Source organism: Mytilus californianus, unplaced genomic scaffold, assembly GCF_021869535.1.
Source record: "Mytilus californianus isolate M0D057914Y unplaced genomic scaffold, xbMytCali1.0.p SCAF_21, whole genome shotgun sequence".
NCBI classification, from domain to species: domain Eukaryota; kingdom Metazoa; phylum Mollusca; class Bivalvia; order Mytilida; family Mytilidae; genus Mytilus; species Mytilus californianus.
Window position 1 is genome coordinate 1,478,103 of NW_026262670.1, and position 27,912 is coordinate 1,506,014.

The 27,912-nt window shown below is 36.7% G+C and overlaps 2 protein-coding genes across 3 annotated transcripts in view; one reads left to right on the forward strand and one right to left on the reverse strand.

The window, feature by feature from the left end:
- LOC127731935 (uncharacterized) overlaps positions 1-26,446 on the reverse strand; it is a 159,603-nt gene extending 133,157 nt beyond the window's left edge. For both annotated transcript variants that reach the window (XM_052240785.1, XM_052240786.1), the window contains exon 1: positions 26,317-26,446. The gene's annotated coding sequence lies outside the window, so the exon portion shown is untranslated. The remainder of the gene's footprint in view (positions 1-26,316) is intronic.
- The window catches only part of LOC127731904 (zinc finger C2HC domain-containing protein 1A-like), a 384,322-nt gene that overhangs the window by 276,110 nt on the left and 80,300 nt on the right, over positions 1-27,912 (forward strand). The window lies entirely within an intron of this gene.

Consider the following 27,912-nt stretch of genomic DNA (forward strand, 5'->3'; position numbering starts at 1 on the left):
TAACGTTAATAGTCAGACTATCTCTACTGGGAGTCATTTTGGTCATGTCACTCTAATGTTAATAGCCAGACTATCTCTACTGGGAGTCATTCTGGTTATGTCACTCTAACGTTAATAGTTAGACTATCTCTACTGGGAGTCATTCTGGTCATGTCACTCTAACGTTAATAGCCAGACTATCTCTACTGGGAGTCATTCTGGTCATGTCACTCTAACGTTAATAGCCAGACTATCTCTACTGGGAGTCATTCTAGTCATGTCACTCTATAAATGTTAATAGTCAGACTATCTCTACTGGGAGTCATTTTGGTCATGTCACTCTATAAATGTTATTAGCCAGACTATCTCTACTGGGAGTCATTTTGTGTCATGTCACTCTAATGTTAATAGTCAGACTATCTCTACTGGGAGTCATTTTGGTCATGTCACTCTAACATCATTAGCCAGACTATCTCTACTGGGAGTCATTCTGGTCATGTCACTCTAACGTTAATAGTCAGACTATCTCTACTGGGAGTCATTTTGGTCATGTCACTCTAATGTTAATTGCCAGACTATCTCTACTGGGAGTCATTCTGGTCATGTCACTCTAACGTTAATAGCCAGACTATCTTCATGATCTCTACTGGGAGTCATTCCTGTCATGTCACTCTAACGTTATTAGCCAGACTATCTCTACTGGGAGTCATTCTTGTTATGTCACTCTAATGTTACTAGCCAGACTATCTCTACTGGGAGTCATTCCTGTCATGTCACTCTAATGTTAATAGTCAGACTATCTCTACTGGGAGTCATCATGGTCATCTCACTCTAACGTTAATAGTCAGACTATCTCTACTGGGAGTCATTCTGGTTTGGTTATGTCACTCTAATGTTAATAGCCAGACTATCTCTACTGGGAGTCATTCCTGTCATGTCAATCTAATGTTAATAGTCAGACTATCTCTACTGGGAGTCATTCTGGTTATGTCACTCTAACGTTAATAGCCAGACTATCTCTACTGGGACTCATTCTGGTTATGTCACTCTAAAGTTAATAGTCAGACTATCTCTACTGGGAGTCATTCCTGTCATGTCACTCTAACGTTATTAGCCAGATTATCTCTACTGGGAGTCATTCTGGTCATGCCGCTCTAACGTTAATAGCCAGACTATCTCTACTGGGAGTCATTCTGGTCATGTCACTCTAATGTTAATAGCCAGACTATCTCTACTGGGAGTCATTCTGGTCATGTCACTCTAACATTAATAGTCAGACTATCTCTACTGGGAGGCATTCTGGTTATGTCACTCTTATGTTAATAGCCAGACTATCTCTACTGGGAGTCATTCCTGTCATGTCAATCTAATGTTAATAGTCAGACTATCTCTACTGGGAGTCATTCTGGTTATGTCACTCTAACGTTAATAGCCAGACTATCTCTACTGGGACTCATTCTGGTTATGTCACTCTAAAGTTAATAGTCAGACTATCTCTACTGGGAGTCATTCCTGTCATGTCACTCTAATGTTAATGGCCAGACTATCTCTACTGGGAGGCATTCCTGTCATGTCACTCTTATGTTAATAGTCAGACTATCTCCACTGGGAGTCATTCCTGTTATGTCACTCTTATGTTAATAGCCAGACTATCTCTACTGGGAGTCATTCTGGTTATGTCACTCTAATGTTAATAATCAGACTATCTCTACTGGGAGTCATTCTGGTCATGTCACTCTAATGTTAATAGCCAGACTATCTCTACTGGGAGTCATCATGGTTATGTCACTCTAATGTTAATAGTCAGACTATCTCTACTGGGAGTCATTCTGGTCATGTCACTCTAATGTTAATAGCCAGACTATCTTTACTGGGAGTCATCATGGATATGTCACTCTAATGTTAATAGCCAGACTATCTCTACTGGGAGTCATTCTGGTTATGTCACTCTAATGTTAATAGCCAGACTATCTCTAATGGGAGTCATTCCTGTCATGTCACTCTAATGTTAATAGCCAGACTATCTCTACTGGGAGTCATCATGGATATGTCACTCTAATGTTAATAGCCAGACTATCTCTACTGGGAGTCATTCTGGTCATGATACTCTAATGTTAATAGCCACACTATCTCTACTGGGAGTCATTCTGGTTATGTCACTCTAACGTTAACAGTCAGACTATCTCTACTGGGAGTCATTCTGGTCATGTCACTCTAACGTTAACAGTCAGACTATCTCTACTGGGAGTCATTCTGGTCATGTCACTCTAACGTTAACAGTCAGACTATCTCTACTGGGAGTCATTCTGGTCATGATACTCTAATGTTAATAGCCACACTATCTCTACTGGGAGTCATTCTGGTCATGTCGCTCTAACGTTAATAGCCAGACTATCTCTACTGGGAGTCATTCTGGTCATGTCGCTCTAACGTTAATAGCCAGACTATCTTTACTGGGAGTCATTCTGGTCATGTCACTCTAACGTTAATGGCCACACTATCTCTACTGGGAGTCATTCTGGTTATGTCACTCTAACATTAATAGCCAGACTATCTCTACTGGGAGTCATTCTGGTCATGTCGCTCTAACGTTAATAGCCAGACTATCTCTACTGGGAGTCATTCTGGCCATGTCACTCTTATGTTAATAGCCAGACTATCTCTACTCAAGCTACTGGGAGTCATTCTGGTCATGTCACTCTAACGTTAATAGCCAGACTATATCTACTGGGAGTCATTCTGGTCATGTCACTCTATAAATGTTATTAGCCAGACTATCTCTACTGGGAGTCATTCTTGTCATGTCACTCTAACGTTAACAGTCAGACTATCTCTACTGGGAGTCATTCTGGTCATGATACTCTATAAATGTTATTAGCCAGACTATCTCTACTGGGAGTCATTCTGGTCATGTCGCTTTAATGTAATAGCCAGACTATATCTACTAGGAGTCATTCTGGTCATGTCACTCTATAAATGTTATTAGTCAGACTATATCTACTGGGAGTCATTTTGTGTCATGTCACTCTAACGTTAATAGTCAGACTATCTCTAGTGGGAGTCATTCTGGTCATGTCACTCTAATGTTAATAGCCAGACTATCTCTACTAGGAGTCATTCTGGTTATGTCACTCTAACGTTAATAGTTAGACTATCTCTACTGGGAGTCATTCTGGTCATGTCACTCTAACGTTAATAGTCAGACTATCTCTACTGGGAGTCATTCTGGTCATGTCACTCTATAAATGTTAATAGTCAGACTATCTCTACTGGGAGTCATTCTGGTCATGTCACTCTAACGTTAATAGCCAGACTATCTCTACTGGGAGTCATTCTAGTCATGTCACTCTATAAATGTTAATAGTCAGACTATCTCTACTGGGAGTCATTTTGGTCATGTCACTCTATAAATGTTATTAGCCAGACTATCTCTACTGGGAGTCATTTTGTGTCATGTCACTCTAATGTTAATAGTCAGACTATCTCTACTGGGAGTCATTTTGGTCATGTCACTCTAACATCATTAGCCAGACTATCTCTACTGGGAGTCATTCTGGTCATGTCACTCTAACGTTAATAGTCAGACTATCTCTACTGGGAGTCATTTTGGTCATGTCACGCTAATGTTAATTGCCAGACTATCTCTACTGGGAGTCATTCTGGTTATGTCACTCTAACGTTAATAGCCAGACTATCTCCGTGATCTCTACTGGGAGTCATTCCTGTCATGTCACTCTAACGTTATTAGCCAGACTATCTCTACTGGGAGTCATTCTTGTTATGTCACTCTAATGTTAATAGCCAGACTATCTCTACTGGGAGTCATTCCTGTCATGTCACTCTAATGTTAATAGTCAGACTATCTCTACTGGGAGTCATCATGGTCATCTCACTCTAACGTTAATAGTCAGACTATCTCTACTGGGAGTCATTCTGGTTATGTCACTCTAATGTTAATAGCCAGACTATCTCTACTGGGAGTCATTCCTGTCATGTCAATCTAATGTTAATAGTCAGACTATCTCTACTGGGAGTCATTCTGGTTATGTCACTCTAACGTTAATAGCCAGACTATCTCTACTGGGACTCATTCTGGTTATGTCACTCTAAAGTTAATAGTCAGACTATCTCTCCTGGGAGTCATTCCTGTCATGTCACTCTAACGTTATTAGCCAGACTATCTCTACTGGGAGTCATTCTGGTCATGCCGCTCTAACGTTAATAGCCAGACTATCTCTACTGGGAGTCATTCTGGTCATGTCACTCTAATGTTAATAGCCAGACTATCTCTACTGGGAGTCATTCTGGTCATGTCACTCTAACATTAATAGTCAGACTATCTCTACTGGGAGGCATTCTGGTTATGTCACTCTTATGTTAATAGCCAGACTATCTCTACTGGGAGTCATTCCTGTCATGTCACTCTAATGTTAATAGTCAGACTATGTCTACTTGGAACCATTTTGTATCATGTCACTCTAACGTTAATAGCCAGACTATCTCTACTGGGAGTCATTCTGGTTATGTCACTCTAATGTTAATAGCCAGACTATCTCTACTGGGAGTCATTTTGGTCATGTCACTCTAATGTTAATAGTCAGACTATCTCTACTGGGAGTCATTCTGGTTATGTCACTCTAATGTTAATGGCCAGACTATCTCTACTGGGAGTCATTCCTGTCATGTCGCTCTAACGTTAATAGCCAGACTATCTCTACTGAGAGTCATTCTGGTCATGTCACTCTAATGTTAATAGCCAGACTATCTCTACTGGAAGTCATTCTGGTCATGTCAATCTAACGTTAATAGTCAGACTATCTCTACTGGGAGTCATTCTGGTTATGTCACTCTAACATTAATAGCCAGACTATCTCTACTGGGAGTCATTCCTGTCATGTCACTCTAATGTTAATAGTCAGACTACTTCTACTGGGAGCCATTTTGTATCATGTCACTCTAACGTTAATAGCCAGACTATCTCTACCGGGAGTCATTCTGGTTATGTCACTCTAATGTTACTAGCCAGACTATCTCTACTGGGAGTCATTCCTGTCATGTCACTCTAAGGTTAATAGCCAGACTATCTCTACTGGGAGTCATTCTGGTTATGTCACACTAATGTTAATAGCCAGACTATCTCTACTGGGAGTCATTCCTGTCATGTCACTCTAATGTTAATAGTCAGACTATCTCTACTGGGAGCCATTTTGTATCATGTCACTCTAATGTTAATAGCCAGACTATCTCTACTTGGAGTCATTCTGGTTATGTCACTCTTATGTTAATAGCCAGACTATCTCTACTGGGAGTCATTCCTGTCATGTCACTCTAATGTTAATGGCCAGACTATCTCTACTGTGAGTCATTCCTGTCATGTCACTCTTATGTTAATAGTCAGACTATCTCTACTGGGAGTCATTCCTGTTATGTCACTCTAATGTTAATAGCCAGACTATCTCTACTGGGAGTCATTCTGGTTATGTCACTCTAATGTTAATAATCAGACTATCTCTACTTGGAGTCATTCTGGTCATGTCACTCTAATGTTAATAGTCAGACTATCTCTACCGGGAGTCATTCTGGTTATGTCACTCTAATGTTAATAGTCAGACTATCTCTACTGGGAGTCATTCTGGTCATGTCACTCTAATGTTAATAGCCAGACTATCTCTACTGGGAGTCATCATGGTTATGTCACTCTAATGTTAATAGTCAGACTATCTTTACTTGGAGTCATTCTGGTCATGTCACTCTAATGTTAATAGCCAGACTATCTTTACTGGGAGTCATCATGGATATGTCACTCTAACATTAATAGCCAGACTATCTCTACTGGGAGTCATTCCTGTCATGTCAATCTAATGTTAATAGTCAGACTACTTCTACTCGGAGTCATTCTGGTTATGTCACTCTAACGTTAATAGCCAGACTATCTCTACCGGGACTCATTCTGGTTATGTCACTCTAAAGTTAAAAGTCAGACTATCTCTACTGGGAGTCATTCCTGTCATGTCACTCTAATGTTAATGGCCAGACTATCTCTACTGGGAGTCATTCCTGTCGTGTCACTCTTATGTTAATAGTCAGACTATCTCCACTGGGAGTCATTCCTGTTATGTCACTCTAATGTTAATAGCCAGACTATCTCTACTGGGAGTCATTCTGGTTATGTCACTCTAATGTTAATAATCAGTCTATCTCTACTGGGAGTCATTCTGGTCATGTCACTCTAATGTTAATAGCCAGACTATCTCTACTGGGAGTCATCATGGTTATGTCACTCTAATGTTAATAGTCAGACTATCTCTACTGGGAGTCATTCTGGTCATGTCACTCTAATGTTAATGGCCAGACTATCTTTACTGGGATTCATCATGGATATGTCACTCTAATGTTAAAAGCCAGACTATCTCTACTGGGAGTCATTCTGGTTATGTCACTCGAATGTTAATAGCCAGACTATCTCTACTGGGAGTCATTCTGGTTATGTCACTCTAATGTTAATAGCCAGACTATCTCTAATGGGAGTCATTCCTGTCATGTCACTCTAATGTTAATAGCCAGACTATCTCTACTGGGAGTCATTCTGGTTGTGTCACTCTAGTGTTATTAGCCAGACTATCTCTACTGGGAGTCATTCTGGTTATGTCACTCTAATGTTAATAGCCAGACTATCTCTAATGGGAGTCATTCCTGTCATGTCACTCTAATGTTAATAGCCAGACTATCTTTACTGGGAGTCATCATGGATATGTCACTCTAATGTTAATAGCCAGACTATCTCTACTGGGAGTAATTCTGGTTATGTCACTCTAATGTTAATAGCCAGACTATCTCTAATGGGAGTCATTCCTGTCATGTCACTCTAATGTTAATAGCCAGACTTTCTCTACTGGGAGTCATCATGGTTATGTCACTCTAACGTTAATAGTCAGACTATCTCTACTGGGAGTCATTCTGGTCATGTCACTCTAACGTTAATAGCCAGACTATCTCTCCTGGGAATCATTCTGGTCATGTCACTCTAACGTTAATAGTGAGACTATCTCTACTGGGAGTCATTCTGGTCATGTCACTCTAACGTTTATAGTCAGACTATCTCTACTGGGAGTCATTCTGGTCATGTCACTCTAACGTTAATAGTCAGACTATCTCTACTGGGAGTCATTCTGGTCATGTCATTCTAATGTTAATAGCCAGACTATCTCTACTGGGAGTCTTCATGGTCATGTCACTCTAATGTTAATAGCCAGACTATCTTTACTGGGAGTCATCATGGATATGTCACTCTAATGTTAATAGCCAGACTATCTCTACTGGGAGTCTTTATGGTCATGTCACTCTAATGTTAATAGCCAGACTATCTCTACTGGGAGTCAATCTGGTCATGTCACTCTAATGATAATAGTCTGACTATCTCTACAGGGAGTCATTCTGGTCATGTCACTCTAATGTTAATAGCCAGACTATCTCTACTGGGAGTCATTCTGGTCATGTCACTTTAACGTTAATTGCCAGACTATCTCTACTGGGAGTCATTCTGGTCATGTCACTCTAACATTAATAGCCAGACTATCTCTACTGGGTGTCATCATGGTCATGTCACTCTAATGTTAATAGTCAGACTATCTCTACTAGGAGTCATTCCTGTCATGTCACTCTAACGTTAATAGTCAGACTATCTCTACTGGGAGTCATTCCTGTCATGTCACTCTAACATTAATAGCCAGACTATCTCTACTGGGAGTCATTCTGGTTATGTCACTCTAATGTTAATAGCCAGACTATCTCTACTGGGACTCATTCTGGTTATGTCACTCTAAAGTTTATAGTCAGACTATCTCTACTGGGAGTCATTCCTGTCATGTCACTCTAATGTTAATGGCCAGACTATCTCTACTGGGAGTCATTCCTGTCATGTCACTCTTATGTTAATAGTCAGACTATCTCTACTGGGAGCCATTCCTGTTATGTCACTCTAATGTTAATAGTCAGACTATCTCTACTGGGAGTCATTCTGGTCATGTCACTCTAATGTTAATAGCCAGACTATCTCTACTGGGAGTCATCATGGTTATGTCACTCTAATGTTAATAGTCAGACTATCTCTACTGGGAGTCATTCTGGTCATGTCACTCTAATGTTAATAGCCAGACTATCTTTACTGGGAGTCATCATGGATATGTCATTTTAATGTTAATAGCCAGACTATCTCTACTGGGAGTCATTCTGGTTATGTCACTCTAATGTTAATAGCCAGACTATCTCTACTGGGAGTCATTCTGGTTATGTCACTCTAATGTTAATAGCCAGACTATCTGTAATGGGAGTCATTCCTGTCATGTCACTCTAATGTTAATAACCAGACTATCTCTACTGGGAGTCATTCTGGTTGTGTCACTCTAATGTTATTAGCCAGACAATCTCTACTCGGAGTCATTCTGCTTATGTCACTCTAATGTTAATAGCCAGACTATCTCTAATGGGAGTCATTCCTGTCATGTCACTCTAATATTAATAGCCAGACTATTTTTACTGGGAGTCATCATGGATATATCACTCTAATGTTAATAGCCAGACTATCTGTACTGGGAGTCATTCTGGTTATGTCACTCTAATGTTAATAGCCAGACTATCTCTACTGGGAGTCATTCTGGTTATGTCACTCTAATATTAATAGCCAGACTATCTCTAATGGGAGTGATTCCTGTCATGTCACTCTAATGTAAATAGCCAGACTTTCTCTACTGGGAGTCATCATGGTTATGTCACTCTAATGTTAATAGCCAGACTATCTTTACTGGGAGTCATCATGGATATGTCACTCTAATGTTAATAGCCAGACTATCTCTACTGGGAGTCATTCTGGTCATGTCACTCTAACGTTAATAGTCAGACTATCTCTACTGGGAGTCATTTTGGTCATGTCACTCTAACGTTAATAGTCAGACTATCTCTACTGGGAGTCATTCTGGTCATGTCACTCTAACGTTAATAGCCAGACTATCTCTACTGGGAGTCATTCTGGTCATGTCACTCTAACGTTTATAGTCAGACTATCTCTACTGGGAGTTATTTTGGTCATGTCATTCTAACGTTAATAGTCAGACTATCTCTACTGGGAGTCATTCTGGTCATGTCACTCTAACGATAATAGTCAGACTATCTCTACTGGGAGTCATTCCTGTCATGTCACTCTAATGTTAATAGCCAGACTATCTCTACTGGGAGTCTTCATGGTCATGTCACTCTAATGTTAATAGCCAGACTATCTTTACTGGGAGTCATCATGGATATGTCACTCTAATGTTAATAGCCAGACTATCTCTACTGGGAGTTTTCATGGTCATGTCACTCTAATGTTAAAAGCCAGACTATCTCTACTGGGAGTCATTCTGGTCATGTCACTCTAATGATAATAGTCATACTATCACTACTGGGAGTCATTCTGGTCATGTCACTCTAATGTTAATAGCCAGACTATCTCTACTGGGAGTCATTCTGGTCATGTCACTCTAATGTTAATAGCCAGACTATCTCTACTGGGAGTCATTCTGGTCATGTCACTTTAACGTTAATTGCCAGACTATCTCTACTGGGAGTCATTCTGGTCATGTCACTCTAACATTAATAGCCAGACTATCTCTACTGGGAGTCATCATGGTCATGTCACTCTAATGTTAATAGTCAGACTATCTTTACTGGGAGTCATTCCTGTCATGTCACTCTAATGTTAATAGTCAGACTATCTCTACTGGGAGTCATTCCTGTCATGTCACTCTAACATTAATAGCCAGACTATCTTTACTGCGAGTCATTCTGGTCATGTCACTCTAACATTAATAGCCAGACTATCTCTACTGGGTGTCATTCTGGTCATGACCCTCTAATGTTAATAGCTAAACTCTGTGGCTGAATGGTCTAAGTAGTTACTACTGTAATCACTAGCCAGTCAACACTGAGGTTGTGAGTTCGAACCCCGCTTGTGAGGGTGCACTCGACTCCAATCTTAATTGACTAGGATTGTCAGTTTTCCTATCGAAGGTTGGTGGTTTTCTCCGGGCATTCCGGCTTCCTCCACCAATAAAAACTGGCTGCCACGAAATAGCCCAAAAGTGGTGCTTAAAAGTGGTGTTAAAACACCAAAAATCAAATCAAATCAAATCAGACCATCTCTACTGGGAGTCATTTTGTGTCATGTCACTCTAATGTTAATAGCCAGACTATCTCTAATCTGTTAAAACTCATAAAAAACAATAAATCATGAGTTGGGTTTTCTCATGTGAACTGTTTTACATTTTCTTATGTCTGGCTTTTATAGCTTGTGGTATGGGTTTTACTGTTAAACAATAAATCATGATGTTGGGTTTCCTCATGTGAATTGTTTTACATTTTCTTATGTCTGTCTTTTATAGCTTGTGGAATGGGTTTTACTGTAAAACAATAAATCATGATGTTGAGTTTCCTCATGTGAATTGTTTTACATTTTCTTATGTCTGACTTTTATAGCTTGTGGTATGGGTTTTACTGTTAAACAATAAATCATGATGTTGGGTTTCCTCATGTGAATTGTTTTACATTTTCTTATGTCTGTCTTTTATAGCTTGTGGAATGGGTTTTACTGTAAAACAATAAATCATGATGTTGAGTTTCCTCATGTGAATTGTTTTACATTTTCTTATGTCTGTCTTTTATAGCTTGTGGAATGGGTTTTACTGTAAAACAATAAATCATGATGTTGGGTTTCCTCATGTGAATTGTTTTACATTTTCTTATGTCTGACTTTTATAGCTTGTGGTATGGGTTTTACTGTAAAACAATAAATCATGATGTTGGGTTTCCTCATGTGAATTGTTTTACATTTTCTTATGTCTGACTTTTATAGCTTGTGGTATGGGTTTTACTGTAAAACAATAAATCATGATGTTGGGTTTTCTCATGTGAATTGTTTTACAATTTTTTATGTCTGTCTTTTATAGCTTGTGGTACGGGTTTTACTGTAAAACAATAAATCATGATGTTGGGTTTCCTCATGTGAATTGTTTTACAATTTCTTATGTCTGTCTTTTATAGCTTGTGGTATGGGTTTTACTGTAAAACAATAAATCATGATGTTGGGTTTCCTCATGTGAATTGTTTTACAATTTCTTATGTCTGTCTTTTATAGCTTGTGGTACGGGTTTTACTGTAAAACAATAAATCATGATGTTGGGTTTCCTCATGTGAATTGTTTTACATTTTCTTATGTCTGTCTTTTATAGCTTGTGGTATGGGTTTTACACTAAATCCCATTTCAGATTCTGTGTAGGGAATGATTATCTGAGGGTAGCCAAATAACAAAATCGCTCTAGACACAGAATCACAACAGGGATAAGAGTTTAGCTCATTGTTGGAGGCCATATGATGACTTTCTGTTGATATAAAATCTACACTATTTGGCCTCTGGTGAATAATTGTCTCATTGACCAGTATTAGGGGACAATCATTTCATTTTTTTGGGGGGTGGGGCAGGGAAGAAGGGGAGAAGGATTTTCAAAATGATTATCCTGGCCTATAAGAGCTGAGAATAAATAGCTTTTGCAAGACTGGATGAACATGTATATTCTGCAACACAAAATGAAGGAAATATTTGTGTACAAAAGTGAAAAAATGAGCATGTGAAGTGTAGCAATTACACCTGAATACGATGGGAAGATATATCAACAAAATAACAAGAGCCTCTCGTGAGCCTCAATCGCTCACCTGGTAAAAAATAGGCCATTTTGAACTTTTTCTTTAGGGAGCTACCATTTGATTTTTATGGGGGGGCTAGGATGAAATTTTAAAAAAAAAGGCAGGACAGGAGTTTTGAGTAAAAAAACTAGAGGCTCTCAAGAGCCTGTGTTGCTCACCTGTATTTACTGATGCTTTGGAAATCATGTATGATAAGGTTAAAATCATAATTAATAGTATTAGATATTAGATATTAAATTGATATCTAAGATAATAACAAAAAACTGCAAAAATTTTGTAAAATTACTAACTCAGGGGCAGCAACCCAACAACGGGTTGTCAGATTCGTCTGAAACTTTCAGGGCAGATAAATCTAAATCTGATGAACATTTTTGCCATCTGTCAGACTTGCTCTAAATGCTTTAGTTTCAGAGATATAAACCAAAAACTGCATTTTACCCCTATGTTCTATTTTTAACCAAGTCGGCCATGATGGTTGCATTGGAAGGTGGGGTCATCGGACAATTTTTTTAAACTAGATACCCTAATAATGATTATGGCCAAGTATGGTTAAATTTGTCTCAGTAGTTTCAGAGGAGAAGATTTTTGTAAAAAGGTAACGACGATGGACGACGACGACGACGGACGATGGACGTCAAGTGATGAGAAAAGTTCACTTGGCCTTTCGGGCTAGGTGAGCTAAAAAGGCAGGATGAGCAACTTTGCAAAAAAAAAGGAAGGATGACAATTTATGTAAAAAAGTCAGGATAAACTAATAAAAAAACTAGAGGCTCTAAAGAGCCTGTGTCGCTCACCTTGGTCTATGTGCATATTAAACAATGGACACAGATGGATTCATGACAAAATTGTGTTTTGGTGATGGTGATGTGTTTGTAGATCTTACTTTACTGAACATTCTTGCTCCTTACTATTATCTCTATCTATAATGAACTTGGCCCAGTAGTTGCAGTGGAAAATATTTTGTAAAAATTTACAAAAATTTACAAAATTTATGAAAATTGTAAAAAATTGACTATAAAGGGCAATAACTCCTTAAGGAGTCAATTGATAATTTTGGTCATGTTGACTTATTTGTAGATCTAACTTTGCTGTACATTATTGCTGTTTACAGTTTATCTCTATCTATAATAATATTCAAGATAAAAACCAAAAGCTGCAAAATTTTCTTAAAATTACCAATTCAGGGGCAGCAACCCAACAACATGTTGCCTGATTGGTCTGAAAATTTCAGGGCAGATAGATCTTGACCTAATGAACAATTTTATACCATCAGATTTGCTCTAAATGCTTTGGTTTCAGAGATATGAGCCAAAAACTGCATTTTACCCTATGTATTATTTTTTTGCCATGTCGGCCATCTTTTTTGAAAACAGGGAAAAAAATATAAAAAAATCCCCCCAAACTTTTTGAACCCCTATTCTGGTCTTGTCACTCTACCTGAATAGTCAGACTATCTCTACTGGGAGTCATTCTAGTCATGTCACTCTAACGTTAACAGTCAGACTATCTCTACTGGGAGTCATTCTGGTCATGTCGCACCAACATTAGCTAGACTATCTCTACTGGGAGTCATTCTGGTCATGATACTCTAACGTTAATAGCCACACTTTCTCTACTGGGAGTCATTCTGGTCATGTCGCTCTAACGTTAATAGCCAGACTATCTCTACTGGGAGTCATTCTGGTCATGTCGCGCTAACGTTAATAGCCAGACTATCTTTACTGGGAGTCATTCTGGTCATGTCACTCTAACGTTAATAGCCACACTATCTCTACTGGGAGTCATTCTGGTTATGTCACTCTAACTTTAATAGCCAGACTATCTCTACTGGGAGTCATTCTGGTCATGTCGCTCTAACGTTAATAGCCAGACTATCTCTACTGGGAGTCATTCTGGTCATGTCACTCTAACGTTAATAGCCAGACTATCTCTACTCATGCTACTGGGAGTGATTCTGGTCATGTCACTCTAACGTTAATAACCAGACTATCTCTACTGGGAGTCATTCTGGTCATGTCGCTTTAATGTTAATAGCCAGACTATATCTACTGGGAGTCATTCTGGTCATGTCACTCTATAAATGTAGTTAGCCAGACTATCTCTACTGGGAGTCATTCTGGTCATGTCGCTTTAATGTTAATAGCCAGACTATATCTACTGGGAGTCATTCTGGTCATGTCACTCTATAAATGTTATTAGTCAGACTATATCTACTGGGAGTCATTTTGTGTCATGTCACTCTAACGTTAATAGTCAGACTATCTCTAGTGGGAGTCATTCTGGTCATGTCACTCTAATGTTAATAGCCAGACTATCTCTACTGGGAGTCATTCTGGTTATGTCACTCTAACGTTAATAGTTAGACTATCTCTACTGGGAGTAATTCTGGTCATGTCACTCTAACGTTAATAGTCAGACTATCTCTACTGGGAGTCATTCTGGTCATGTCACTCTATAAATGTTAATAGTCAGACTATCTCTATTGGGAGTCATTCTGGTCATGTCACTCTAACGTTAATAGCCAGACTATCTCGACTGGAAGTCATTCTAGTCATGTCACTCTATAAATGTTAATAGTCAGACTATCTCTACTGGGAGTCATTTTGGTCATGTTACTCTATAAATGTTATTAGCCAGACTATCTCTCCTGGGAGTCATTTTGTGTCATGTCACTCTAATGTTAATAGTCAGACTATCTCTACTGGGAGTCATTTTGGTCATGTCACTCTTACATTAATAGCCAGACTATCTCTACTGGGAGTCATTCTGGTCATGTCACTCTAACGTTAATAGTCAGACTATCTCTACTGGGAGTCATTTTGGTCATGTCACTCTAATGTTAATAGCCAGACTATCTCTACTGGGAGTCATTCTGGTTATGTCACTCTAACGTTAATAGCCAGACTATCTCCATGATCTCTACTGGGAGTCATTCCTGTCATGTCACTCTAACGTTATTAGCCAGACTATCTCTACTGGGAGTCATTCTGGTCATGTCCCTCTAATGTTAATAGCCAGACTCTGTAGCCGAATGGTCTAAGTAGTTACTACTGTAATCACTAGCCAGTCAACACTGAGGTTGTGAGTTCGAACCCCGCTCGTGCGGGTGCACTCGACTCCAATCTTAATTGACTAGGATTGTCAGTTTTCCTATCGAAGGTTGGTGGTTTTCTCCGGGCACTCCGGCTTCCTCCACCAATAAAAACTGGCCGCCAAGAAATAGCCCAAAAGCGGTGCTTAAAAGTGGTGTTATAACACCAAAAATCAAATCAAATCAAATCAGACCAGCTCTACTGGGAGTCATTTTGTGTCATGTCACTCTAATGTTAATAGCCAGACTATCTCTAATCTGTTATAACTCATAAAAAACAATAAATCATGATGTTGGGTTTTCTCATGTGAATTGTTTTACATTTTCTTATGTCTGGCTTTTATAGCTTGTGGTATGGGTTTTACTGTAAAACAATAAATCATGATGTTGGGTTTCCTCATGTGAATTGTTTTACATTTTCTTATGTCTGTCTTTAATAGCTTGTGGAATGGGTTTTACTGTAAAACAATAAATCATGATGTTGAGTTTCCTCATGTGAATTGTTTTACATTTTCTTATGTCTGTCTTTTATAGCTTGTGGAATGGGTTTTACTGTAAAACAATAAATCATGATGTTGGGTTTCCTCATGTTAATTGTTTTACATTTTCTTATGTCTGACTTTTATAGCTTGTGGTATGGGTTTTACTGTAAAACAATAAATCATGATGTTGGGTTTCCTCATGTGAATTGTTTTACATTTTCTTATGTCTGACTTTTATAGCTTGTGGTATGGGTTTTACTGTAAAACAATAAATCATGATGTTGGGTTTTCTCATGTGAATTGTTTTACAATTTTTTATGTCTGTCTTTTATAGCTTGTGGTACGGGTTTTACTGTAAAACAATAAATCATGATGTTGGGTTTCCTCATGTGAATTGTTTTACAATTTCTTATGTCTGTCTTTTATAGCTTGTGGTATGGGTTTAACTGTAAAACAATAAATCATGATGTTGGGTTTCCTCATGTGAATTGTTTTACAATTTCTTATGTCTGTCTTTTATAGCTTGTGGTACGGGTTTTACTGTAAAACAATAAATCATGATGTTGGGTTTCCTCATGTGAATTGTTTTACATTTTCTTATGTCTGTCTTTTATAGCTTGTGGTATGGGTTTTACACTAAATCCCATTTCAGATTCTGTGTAGGGAATGATTATCTGAGGGTAGCCAAATAACAAAATCGCTCTAGACACAGAATCACAACAGGGATAAGAGTTTAGCTCATTGTTGGAGGCCGTATGATGACTTTCTGTTGATATAAAATCTACACTATTTGGCCTCTGGTGAATAATTGTCTCATTGACCAGTATTAGGGGACAATCATTTCATTTTTTTGGGGGGTGGGGCAGGGAAGAAGGGGAGAAGGATTTTCAAAATGATTATCCTGGCCTATAAGAGCTGAGAATAAATAGCTTTTGCAAGACTGGATGAACATGTATATTCTGCAACACAAAATGAAGGAAATATTTGTGTACAAAAAGTGAAAAAATGAGCATGTGTAGTGTAGCAATTACACCTGAATACGATGGGAAGATATATCAACAAAATAACAAGAGCCTCTCGTGAGCCTCAATCGCTCACCTGGTAAAAAATAGGCCATTTTGAACTTTTTCTTTAGGGAGCTACCATTTGATTTTTATGGGGGGGGCTAGGATGAAATTTAAAAAAAAAGGGCAGGACAGGAGTTTTGAGTAAAAAAACTAGAGGCTCTCAAGAGCCTGTGTTGCTCACCTGTATTTACTGATGCTTTGGAAATCATGTAAAATAAGGTTAAAATCATAATAAATAGTATTAGATATTAGATATTATAATGATATCTAAGATAATAACAAAAAACTGCAAAAATTTTGTAAAATTACTAACTCAAGGGCAGCAACCCAACAACAGGTTGTCAGATTCGTCTGAAAATTTCAGGGTAGATAAATCTAAATCTGATGAACATTTTTGCCACCTGTCAGATTTGCTCTAAATGCTTTAGTTTCAGAGATATAAACCAAAAACTGCATTTTACCCCTATGTTCTATTTTTAACCAAGTCGGCCATGATGTTTGGAAGGTGGGGTCATCGGACAATTTTTTTAAACTAGATACCCTAATAATGATTATGGCCAAGTATGGTTAAATTTGTCTCAGTAGTTTCAGAGGAGAAGATTTTTGTAAAAAGGTAACGACGATGGACGACGACGGACGATGGACGATGGACGTCAAGTGATGAGAAAAGTTCACTTGGCCCTTCGGGCTAGGTGAGCTAAAAAGGCAGGATGAGCAACTTTGCAAAAAAAAAAGGTAGGATGACAATTTATGTAAAAAAAGTCAGGATAAACTAATAAAAAAAAAATGCAGGACCGAATAGAGTGAAAAATAAATAGGCAGGACAGAGATTATAACTAAAAAAAAATGCAGGACAAATTTTTCATCCTAGCCCCCCATAAAAATCAAATGGTAGCCCCCCTAAGAGAAATTTTAAAACTTAAAGACTCCCAATGCTGCATTCTGAGGGTCTCTGCCATTGTTAAAATCTTTTTAAAAACATAAGTTTTTAACTGGAAAAAAAATATTAGAGAAATAAATTTGTATCTTTACAGACCAGAATTTCGTGACACATAAGGAAATTGGGATATACAGGCTCTGATCACTGATTAAAAAGAAGTACAATTACTTTACATACTGGTTGGTTGTATCTTTTGATCATTGCTCTGCAAGTCCCCATTGGCCGTAAATAAACAACGGAAGTAATTTATTTCTAGGCATTGGAATTCCAAAACAAACAAAATAGATTTATCACGGGAGGTTTCTCTGCCGTCGTAGTTGATCGTCGCTGGTCTGATTAGATTAAATTTACATTTAGGCCATTTCCTCACAAGTAACCAAAAATAATCGGTCACAATGTAAGTTTGGACAAAAAAAATATCAGTCATTTTTGATTTATTACGGTCAATGGCCGATGACCGATGGCAATCTGAAACCCTGAACAACAATAAAAGCATTGTTCTTTTGCTTTGTGTTTAAATCATGCATATTTATGAGGTCATAGATTTACAACCTACATGTATGACATTAATGACCTGGAAATACATTTTCAAGAAACAATTTCTTTTTCTCTATAGATACTGCATCATTTATAGAATACAAATTCCTGTAAGGGGTCATTTGACTATTCAGTCTAAGTTGATGATTTGTAGATCTTATTTTGGTTGTTTTTACTTATTAAAATTTCAAAAACTACGAAATCAACAAATTATTGACATTTCAAGGGCAATAACTCGAAAAAATGATGAACAATTTTTCTAAAAATTCCACAGAAGATAAACCCAGACCTCCAAATCATGCAAATTGTCAAATTTGCTTAAACTGCTTTAGCATGTTTAGTTTCAGGGGTTCAAATTAGCGGTGGTCCGAGGTCCGTGACCTTCCACTGTTGCAATCGGACTTTGGTTTTGGTTAATAGCTACGCCCAACGGACCTTCGATTTTAAAGGAAATAAAATTATCTTTGCTGACCCTTTTATCCATCTGTATCGTCATTTTTAAGCCATATTATTATATGGCTGTTCAGTGTTGTGCGTTATACACCCATGCTTTTAAAATTTAGTTCACTTTACTTGTTGAAAATTAAAACATTTACAAATAGACACGACACTGGAGGTGTGCCTCTCTTGATGTGTGCCTAGACTGGCAGAAGTTATAGAATACAGATAATGCATTTTTGTAATCATTGCATAGGAACATTGTTGAGCAAAACAAATCGTGCATATTGCAGATTAACAAAGCAAATAAACACGTATTAATAATTGACATTTCAATATTGAATTTTCAGTGTGCATAATAAAACGAACATGAATTAATGAAAGTTGATCGGAACTAAAATACACATAGTTAATTTTCCTGCATTTGATGTCTTATCATGAGACAAGAAAAGTCTGTAATTCTTTATCTCATTGAAGCCAATAGCTGTTGCTGTATCTCAGCCGCATCATAAAGCAACCAATCAGAATCTATATGTGATAAGTAATTATTTCAAGATGTGTGTATTACGACTGAAACTAATAGCTCCGTACCGTGATGCGAAGCAAATAGTTGCGAGAAGTCACGTGACAAATCATAATCATTTTCGAACAAAATGAGTCCGTTTCACTTTGGTGTCACGTCTTCCAGGAGAAAGCCTGAAGATTATGAACGGTCTTCAACCACAGGCACTTGTTTCTATCCATGGGAAGGTCGACTATCCATAAATATAGAAGGATATTCAACCTTCCCATGGATAGAAACAAGTACCTGTGTCTTCAAAGTCTTCAAAAGAAATCAAATGAAGATCTCACTAAAGACCAAAAATGCAATCGTGAAAAACGGGAATGGACATTTAAGCCCCACTGGAAAATCGATCGAACCGTGGCTATATAATTTGATGAATCAACTGGTCTAATGTCATGCACATACTGCCAGAAGTTCCCCACCAATTCAGAAAAAGAAAGTGCACTTGTAAGGGGAACACAAAATCTTAAAATAGACCCAATAAAAATATACGAAGTGACACCCCAGCATTTATCTTGTTTAAAGCAGTGGATCCATGAAAGTGACCCAAATTTTAAGTCTAAAGATTAATTGTCAGACACTAAACTTGGACAATGTATTCTCAAGAAGCAATGTAAGTCTGATCAGTTAAATAGATATAAGGTTCTGTTCAACACTGCATACAGTATTGCAAAAAAAAAGGTACACCCTTCAGTGACTATGAATTTATTCTTGAAATCCAGTGCAAAAATGGTGTTGATGTGTAAGCAGTACTTCAACAATGAAGGTTGTAAACTGTTTATTCGCTGGATAGCCCATTATATGAGAAACGAAACATCACATGCAGTTCAAATATGATGAAACAAACTAACCTTACTCCAAAAGCACATTAATTTTGTATCTTATTGAGTTATGAAATATTTCATGTAAAAGTAGGACCTGGGAATTAGGTTATTGACCTTTTAGTTTGGAGTGTCAAAGGTCCTGGACCTTCCAGTACCAAATGTTGATTTGAACCCCTGAGTTTTTTAAGATATAAACCAAAAACTTTCAAAATTTACTAAAAATTGTCATTTCAGAGGCAAAAACTCCAAAATGTGTTGTCAAATTTTTTGAAAATTTGCAGGAGATGGGAAGATTTGCTCTATCTGCTTTAGTTTTTGAAATACAAGCCAAAAACTGCATATCATCCCTATGTTCTATTTTTAGCATCATCAGCCATGTTTGTTAATGGATCAAATCAACAGATACAATTTTTAAACTACAAATGTAGATGCCCTTAGGAACATTCAGGTAAATTTTTATAACATTTAGCCCAGTAGTTTCCAAGGTTTCAGGTGAGAAGATTTTTAAGTTTTTGACGGCAGACAAGATGATGGCGGAGAAGGTCCCCAAGCGATGGCAAAATTATTGGTGCTGTTCCTTTACCGGAAATCTTTGACACACTTATGTTTGAAACATTGAATAAAATGGTTTCCCTTGTGACACAAAAACAAAATATTACATAAACGCAGATTCAGTGAGGCCTAAACAAAACTAGAGGCTCTCAAGAGCCTGTGTCGCTCACCTGTATTTACTGATGCTTTGGAAATCATGTAAAATAAGGTTAAAATCATAATTAATAGTATTAGACATTAGATATTATAATGATATCTAAGATAACAAAAAAAAGCAAAATTTCTGTAAAATTACTAACTCAGAGGCAGCAACCCAACAACATGACGACTTATTTGTAGATCTAACTTTGCTAAACATTATTGCTGTTTACAGTTTATCTCTATCTATAATAATATTCAAGATAATTACCAAAAACTGCAAAATTTCCTTACAATTACCAATTCAGGGGCAGCAACCTAACAACAGGTTGTCAGATTTGTCAGTAAATTTCAGGGCAGATAGATCTTGACCTGATAATCAGTTTTACCCTCCGTCAGATTTACTCTAAATGCCTTGGTTTCAGAGATATAAGCCAAAATCTACATTTTACCCCTATGTTCTATTTTTAGCCATGGCGGCCATCTTGGTTGGTTGGCGTTGTCATCAGACACATTTTTTAAACTAAATACCCTAATGATGATTGTGGCCAAGTTTGGTTAAATTTGGCCCAATGGTTTCAGAGGAGAAGATTTTTGTAAAAAGCTAACGACGACGGACGACGGATGACGGACGACAAGTGATGAGAAAAGCTCACTTGGACCTTCGGGCACCAGCTGAGATATCTTTGAGTATGTTTGACAAAAACCGTCTATTCTTACCATTTCTTTCACAATCGTTACAGGAAACATACTTTCACAGGCGGCGGGAAACTAATATCTACTTGGCATAATATACAACTCGTTTCAGGACTTGTTTCCGGAAATTTTTCTGATAGGATTTTTTTAAAGTAAGACAGTCAGTTTGCAGTCGTACTGGTTGATCCAGGGGTACGTAGAGGGCGTACGCTACACTTTGATCGTCAAAACAGTTTCTCATTGTTCTCACGATTTATATGATTATAAAAACGTTAAAAAAAAATTCCGCTCTAAATACACTTATAAAATATGAGCCTCCTCATGGGGTTTTTGATTATGTGATTCATATTGCGACAAAAAAATTGTGATTATGTGATTACTTAATTGGACACCCCCATGAGGGGCCTCTCTTGTCGCTTTTTGTCCGTCATTACTGGACATCACATAGCCTTTGATTCCCGAAAAAAAAATTGATGTCACAAAAAAAATGTCTGACGCCACAAAGGAAAAGTGATTGTTGTATTACGTCAATAATTCAAGTGTCGCAGATTCCGAAATAGCGAAAAAGATCTGTTTCCGCTCGTCCGTAGTAGATAGATTCCGTTTTCTGAAATAACGCCGCCTGGACACGCCCTGAGTCTTGTATATTGACTGCTCCAGTCTTGTCTAGACTAGTCTTATATGGTAAACAAATAATTAAAAATGCTGCATAGAAACAATTTCATAATGGGACATTCCAGTCAGAGACATATAATATAATTGTATTATATGTCTCTGTTCCAATTAAGATATGAAAAGCCGGGGGGGGGGGGGGGGATTATACCTTGTCAAGGACCCCCTAAGAAAAATTTCAGGCAAATTTCAATCTCTCACGTGCTTAATTTTGTTTTAAACCCCTCTAAAAGACTGAGCAACACGAACCCCATAAAAACTGAGGTTGATCTCAGGTGCTCCGGAAGGATAAACAGATCCTGCTCCACATGTGGCACCCGTCGTGTAGCTCATGTAAGTACAAATCCGGTAATAAGTCTAATTCGGTAGGTCACATTCAGGAAAATAATTTATGTCTAGGCCACCTGACTGGATCATTCAAATGGTATAATCAATGATACATTTGCGTGTACAATGAATAAGGAAGTTATGTTTAATTCTTGTTAGATGGACCTTTAAATAGATTTACCTTTGTAAGCTACCTATTGAAAGAGCACTGATAGCTATCACTAGTTAATCAAGTCATTTACGGGGCGATACACAAAGACGATTGAAAAACCTGTAAGACTTGTTTATAAGTTTATTTTAAACTAATAAATATGTGCATCTTATAAGGCTTAGCAAGTTTGTTTTATGAGTCCAGCTTTTCTATTTGGTTTACTATGAATTGAATTAAATAACTTGGTAAAATAGTTACTTGAAAAGTTGTCTTCTTACATTTCAGAATGAGGTCCTCAAAGGGGACATATATACGTGTACAATATGATATCTTTCACCAGTGGCAGATCCAGGACTTTGATAAAGGGGGGAAGATACGGAGGAGTAGATTAAAAAGCAGGCTGTCAAAATTTAAAAAAAAAAGAACTAAAAACACATTTTTCAACATAAGATGCATCCTTGATCCCGAAAAAAAAATTGATGTCACAAAAAAAATGTCTGACGCCACAAAGGAAAAGTGATTGTTGTATTACGTCAATAATTCAAGTGTCGCAGATTCCGAAATAGCGAAAAAGATCTGTTTCCGCTCGTCCGTAGTAGATAGATTCCGTTTTCTGAAATAACGCCGCCTGGACACGCCCTGAGTCTTGTATATTGACTGCTCCAGTCTTGTCTAGACTAGTCTTATATGGTAAACAAATAATTAAAAATGCTGCATAGAAACAATTTCATAATGGGACATTCCAGTCAGAGACATATAATATAATTGTATTATATGTCTCTGTTCCAATTAAGATATGAAAAGCCGGGGGGGGGGGGATTATACCTTGTCAAGGACCCCCTAAGAAAAATTTCAGGCAAATTTCAATCTCTCACGTGCTTAATTTTGTTTTAAACCCCTCAGATGCCATATTGTGCCAGCATTTCCTCAATTTTACATATTAAGACAACAAAAGACCCATCAGAAACAAAAATGGGCACCCTTCAGATATATTTTGAGCCAATCGGGCCTAAGAAATGGATTTTGATATTCCTCAGAAAAAAAAAAACATCCACCCCTTTTAAGATATTAAATGACTCTGAATTGTCCAATGCACTAGTACTAAATGTGATCATGTGAACAGTTTTCTTGAAAGAAAACAAAAAATGCTGCATTCCAAAACATTATTTGCTTTGCAGTATGAAGATCACATAGAAAAAATGAAGAAAAAAATCTGACATTTGGTCGTCAATCGGCAATACTTATACAAATAAGTTATCAGTGACCGCTGTCGACAATAAACTAGCAATTGATAGTAATATAAGGGACTTATCATTTTTTATCTGGGAAGGGGGGGGGACTGGTAAAAATGCAGGGGGGATCAAGTTTTTTTTCTGTATGTGGAAAAGGGGGGTTCAATTTTTGTTTTAAATTCAATGTTGGGGGATCAATATTTTTTGCACATAGAAATAAGTAGTTCACATACTTCAACGGAAATAAAATAAAAATAAATCAAAATATATTTTTAACACCATTCATATACATTTAAGTAAGACATCACAAGACTTTAGTGATGTAGGATCTGAAGCTGCCATTTTGTGTCATTTTGTCCCATATAAAATGCATAGGTGCTTCATAATCCGAATAATTTGGTCATTATATTTCACTCACTTCGATCACTAAATTAACAAGCATTACTGCCAAGTTTTGTTATAATCAGCTTAATAGTTTGAGAGAAATTAAGTATAAATTAAGACGAAATCTACAGCGATTTGTGCAAAACTTTGTCCAAAAATACAAATCACGCCGCATCATGGAAGAATATAGTGTAGAGCAATAAATTCCCCAATAAATGATTTTAAAATATTCATCTAAACTGCATATAAACAGTTGAATATATTGATACAACAGATGATTTTGAGATGATGAACAACACTAATGTATCTTTTTGTTTCTTTACAAGATCGCTTTGGGTCCATTTATACCTCTCACTCCCTCAAAATGTGTACTTTTTAGGCTAATAAATCAAAATTTTGAGGTTACTATCAAACATTTATGAATGAAATGTGACAATAAATGAGTAATTGAATTGTTCAAGCTGTAAGCATGAACTATCCATATAAAAGTTTAGCGACTCAATGGAGGTTTCAATAAGGCCTTACGTAAAACTTAAGTTTAAGCAGCGTTCAAGAGAGGGACATATAATAGATCCCTCTAAGTAAATAATGTGTTGTTACTGTTTCAAAAAGTTTACTTTTTAATGTATATTTTTTTACAGAGTTACTTAGGATAAAGTTTCCTTAATAGCCCAATATAGGAAATTAGAATAAAAGTCGGAAAAAGCTATTCAAAGCATTGGCTTGCTCTACCTACTAATATTCATGGAAGAGCCCTATTGCAAGGCAATTTTCCCTCAAGTGTGTTTTTGGACTCAATACACTGAGAATATTTCATTTTCAATATTTTCGTAAAATAACATGATACGTGTTTTGCATGTTAACATTTTGGCATGTTTAATAATAGAGGGGGGATCACAATTTTTAAATGTTTTTACGGGGGGGGGATCAAATAAAAATAGTGAAATATTATGGGGGGATCAAGACATTTTGTATGTTTCACTTCAAAATGACTAGCCCCCCCCCCCCCCCCCCCCCCCTCTCCCAGGTAAAAAATGATAAGTCCCTAAATCGTAAACAAACGTTGTTTGTAGTAAATTGATGGAAGTATAACACAGAAAATCACAAAAAAAATAATTACAATTAAAAGAAACCAAAAAATAATTTTGAAATAAGGAGGAGGGCAAACAAAAATGTCCTGTCTATAAGTTTAATGACACTCCGGAAGGCGCCTGCTACTAAAAATAGTACTCTAGATAGATGCTGATTTTCTCTTTACTAAGCATTTTATGTCATGTCAATGTTGTTTACTTTTTTAAATATTTTTTTAATAAACAATGTTTAACTATACCCCAGAAAAAGACGAATGATTTGTGCCTAAAGTTTTAATTGTTGTTTTAAGTGTAGGTGTTGTCATGCAGAGGAAATAAATCAATAAAACAGAGGCGAAAGATACCAGAGGGACATTCAAACTCATAAGCCAAAAACAAACTGACAACGCCATGGCTAAAAAAGAATGGACCAACAGACAAATAATAGTACACAAAAACATAGAAAACTAAAGACTGAGCAACACGAACCCCATAAAAACTGAGGTTGATCTCAGGTGCTCCGGAAGGATAAACAGATCCTGCTCCACATGTGGCACCCGTCGTGTAGCTCATGTAAGTACAAATCCGGTAATAAGTCTAATTCGGTAGGTCACATTCAGGAAAATAATTTATGTCTAGGCCACCTGACTGGATCATTCAAATGGTATAATCAATGATACATTTGCGTGTACAATGAATAAGGAAGTTATGTTTAATTCTTGTTAGATGGACCTTTAAATAGATTTACCTTTGTAAGCTACCTATTGAAAGAGCACTGATAGCTATCACTAGTTAATCAAGTCATTTACGGGGCGATACACAAAGACGATTGAAAAACCTGTAAGACTTGTTTATAAGTTTATTTTAAACTAATAAATATGTGCATCTTATAAGGCTTAGCAAGTTTGTTTTATGAGTCCAGCTTTTCTATTTGGTTTACTATGAATTGAATTAAATAACTTGGTAAAATAGTTACTTGAAAAGTTGTCTTCTTACATTTCAGAATGAGGTCCTCAAAGGGGACATATATACGTGTACAATATGATATCTTTCACCAGTGGCAGATCCAGGACTTTGATAAAGGGGGGAAGATACGGAGGAGTAGATTAAAAAGCAGGCTGTCAAAATTTTTAAAAAAAAGAACTAAAAACACATTTTTCAACATAAGATGCATCCTTGATACGCCCATGTTCACGAAAATCTACAATATTATTTACTTCTCATGAAGGTCATTTAATGTAACGCACAAATATAGATTTTACGATACTAATATTACTGTCTGAATAATGAAAAGTAAAATAACAAAATTGCCGAACTCCATGGAAAATTCAAATCGTAAAGTCCCTTATCAAATGGCAAAATCAAAAGCTCAAACACATCAAACAAACGGAAAACAACTTTCATATTAATATTATTCAACAGAACTAACTAAAATTACCTTTAAAAATAGTCCTCTTGGTCAGAGACATATAATACATTTGTATTATATGTCTCTGACTTGGTTAAAAAGAATTTCCATTTTCGTTTCCTTTATAAACATTACCGATTGTCGACAAGTCATTTCTACATACGGGTATCTAGTATGTAATACAATACCAATCAATGCAATGCAATATATGTTTATTGAACCGATAACAAACGATCAACTTTAATAGAGTTTTGTACGAAAAAGTATTAGCGCAATGCAAATTTTTTATGCTTCTTCCTATGTTAGCGTTTACTTATAACGCGAACCTTTACGAAATAACGCAAACATTTGAGTCATCTTATTTTTTATTTAGATTTCGAGGGAAACAGTTGTTAAAAATGGATGAAGCAGTGGCAGGAAGCCACGTGCATTAATTTGTATCACTCTTTACAATTATTACAAAGTGAAATTCTAGAGTGTTAAGCACAATATCATGGCATAATAATGCACAGAACAAAGAAAATTGTATCGAAAAGAAAATTAAAAACCTAACTGTTATTGAGGATCTGGATGGGGGTCCTTCATTTCTGTATTGTTTAATTTTTTAGGTCATTTTCTCTATTCTTTTTATGTTTTGTCAATTATTCTCTGTTCTTTATGTTTTAGCACCCTATTATTTTCTGTTCTTTATGTTTAGCAACCCATTATTCTCTGTTCTTTATGTTTTAGCACCCTATTATTCTCCGTTCATTATTAGGTTAGGGTTAGGGTTAAGGTTAGGGTTAGAGTTAGGGTTAGGGTTAGATGTTTTAGCATCCCATTATTCTCTGTTCTTTATATTTTAGCAACCCATTATTCTCTATTCTTTATGTTTTAGCAACCCATTATTCTCTGTTCTTTATGTTTTAGCAACCCATTATTCTCTGTTCGTTATGTTTTAGCAACCCATTATTCTCTGTTCGTTATGTTTTAGCAACCCATTATTCTCTATTCTTTATGTTTTAGCAACCCATTATTCTCTGTTCTTTATGTTTTAGCAACCCATTATTCTCTGTTCGTTATGTTTTAGCAACCCATTATTCTCTATTCTTTATGTTTTAGCAACCCATTATTCTCTATTCTTTATGTTTTAGCAACCCATTATTCTTTGATCTTTATGTTTTAGCAACCTGTTATTCTCTATTCTTTGTTTTTTTGCCCTATTTTTCTCTTTCCTTTTTTTTTTTTTGCCATTTATTCTGCACATTTTACTCAAGAATTAGTTTATATTTAATTTTGCCCATTGCCTATATCTGTAACGGTGAATAACAAAAGGATATTTCTCAACACTACTACACAAGAAAAGAATGTAGTAATGAAATACACCAATATTATTATTCTTTTGACATTACTACACAAGTAAGGAACTGAGTAATGTCAACAGATTTTAATTGAAAGCCCAATGACAGACACTGATATCTTTCTTTTGACCATACTACACAAGAAAGGAACTTAGTAATGTCAACAGATTTGTACTGTAAGCACAATGACAAACACCAATATTTTCCTCTTGAAACTACTACACAAGTAAGATTGAGTAATGTCAACAGATTTGTACTGTAAGTCCAATTGCAGACGCTGATATCT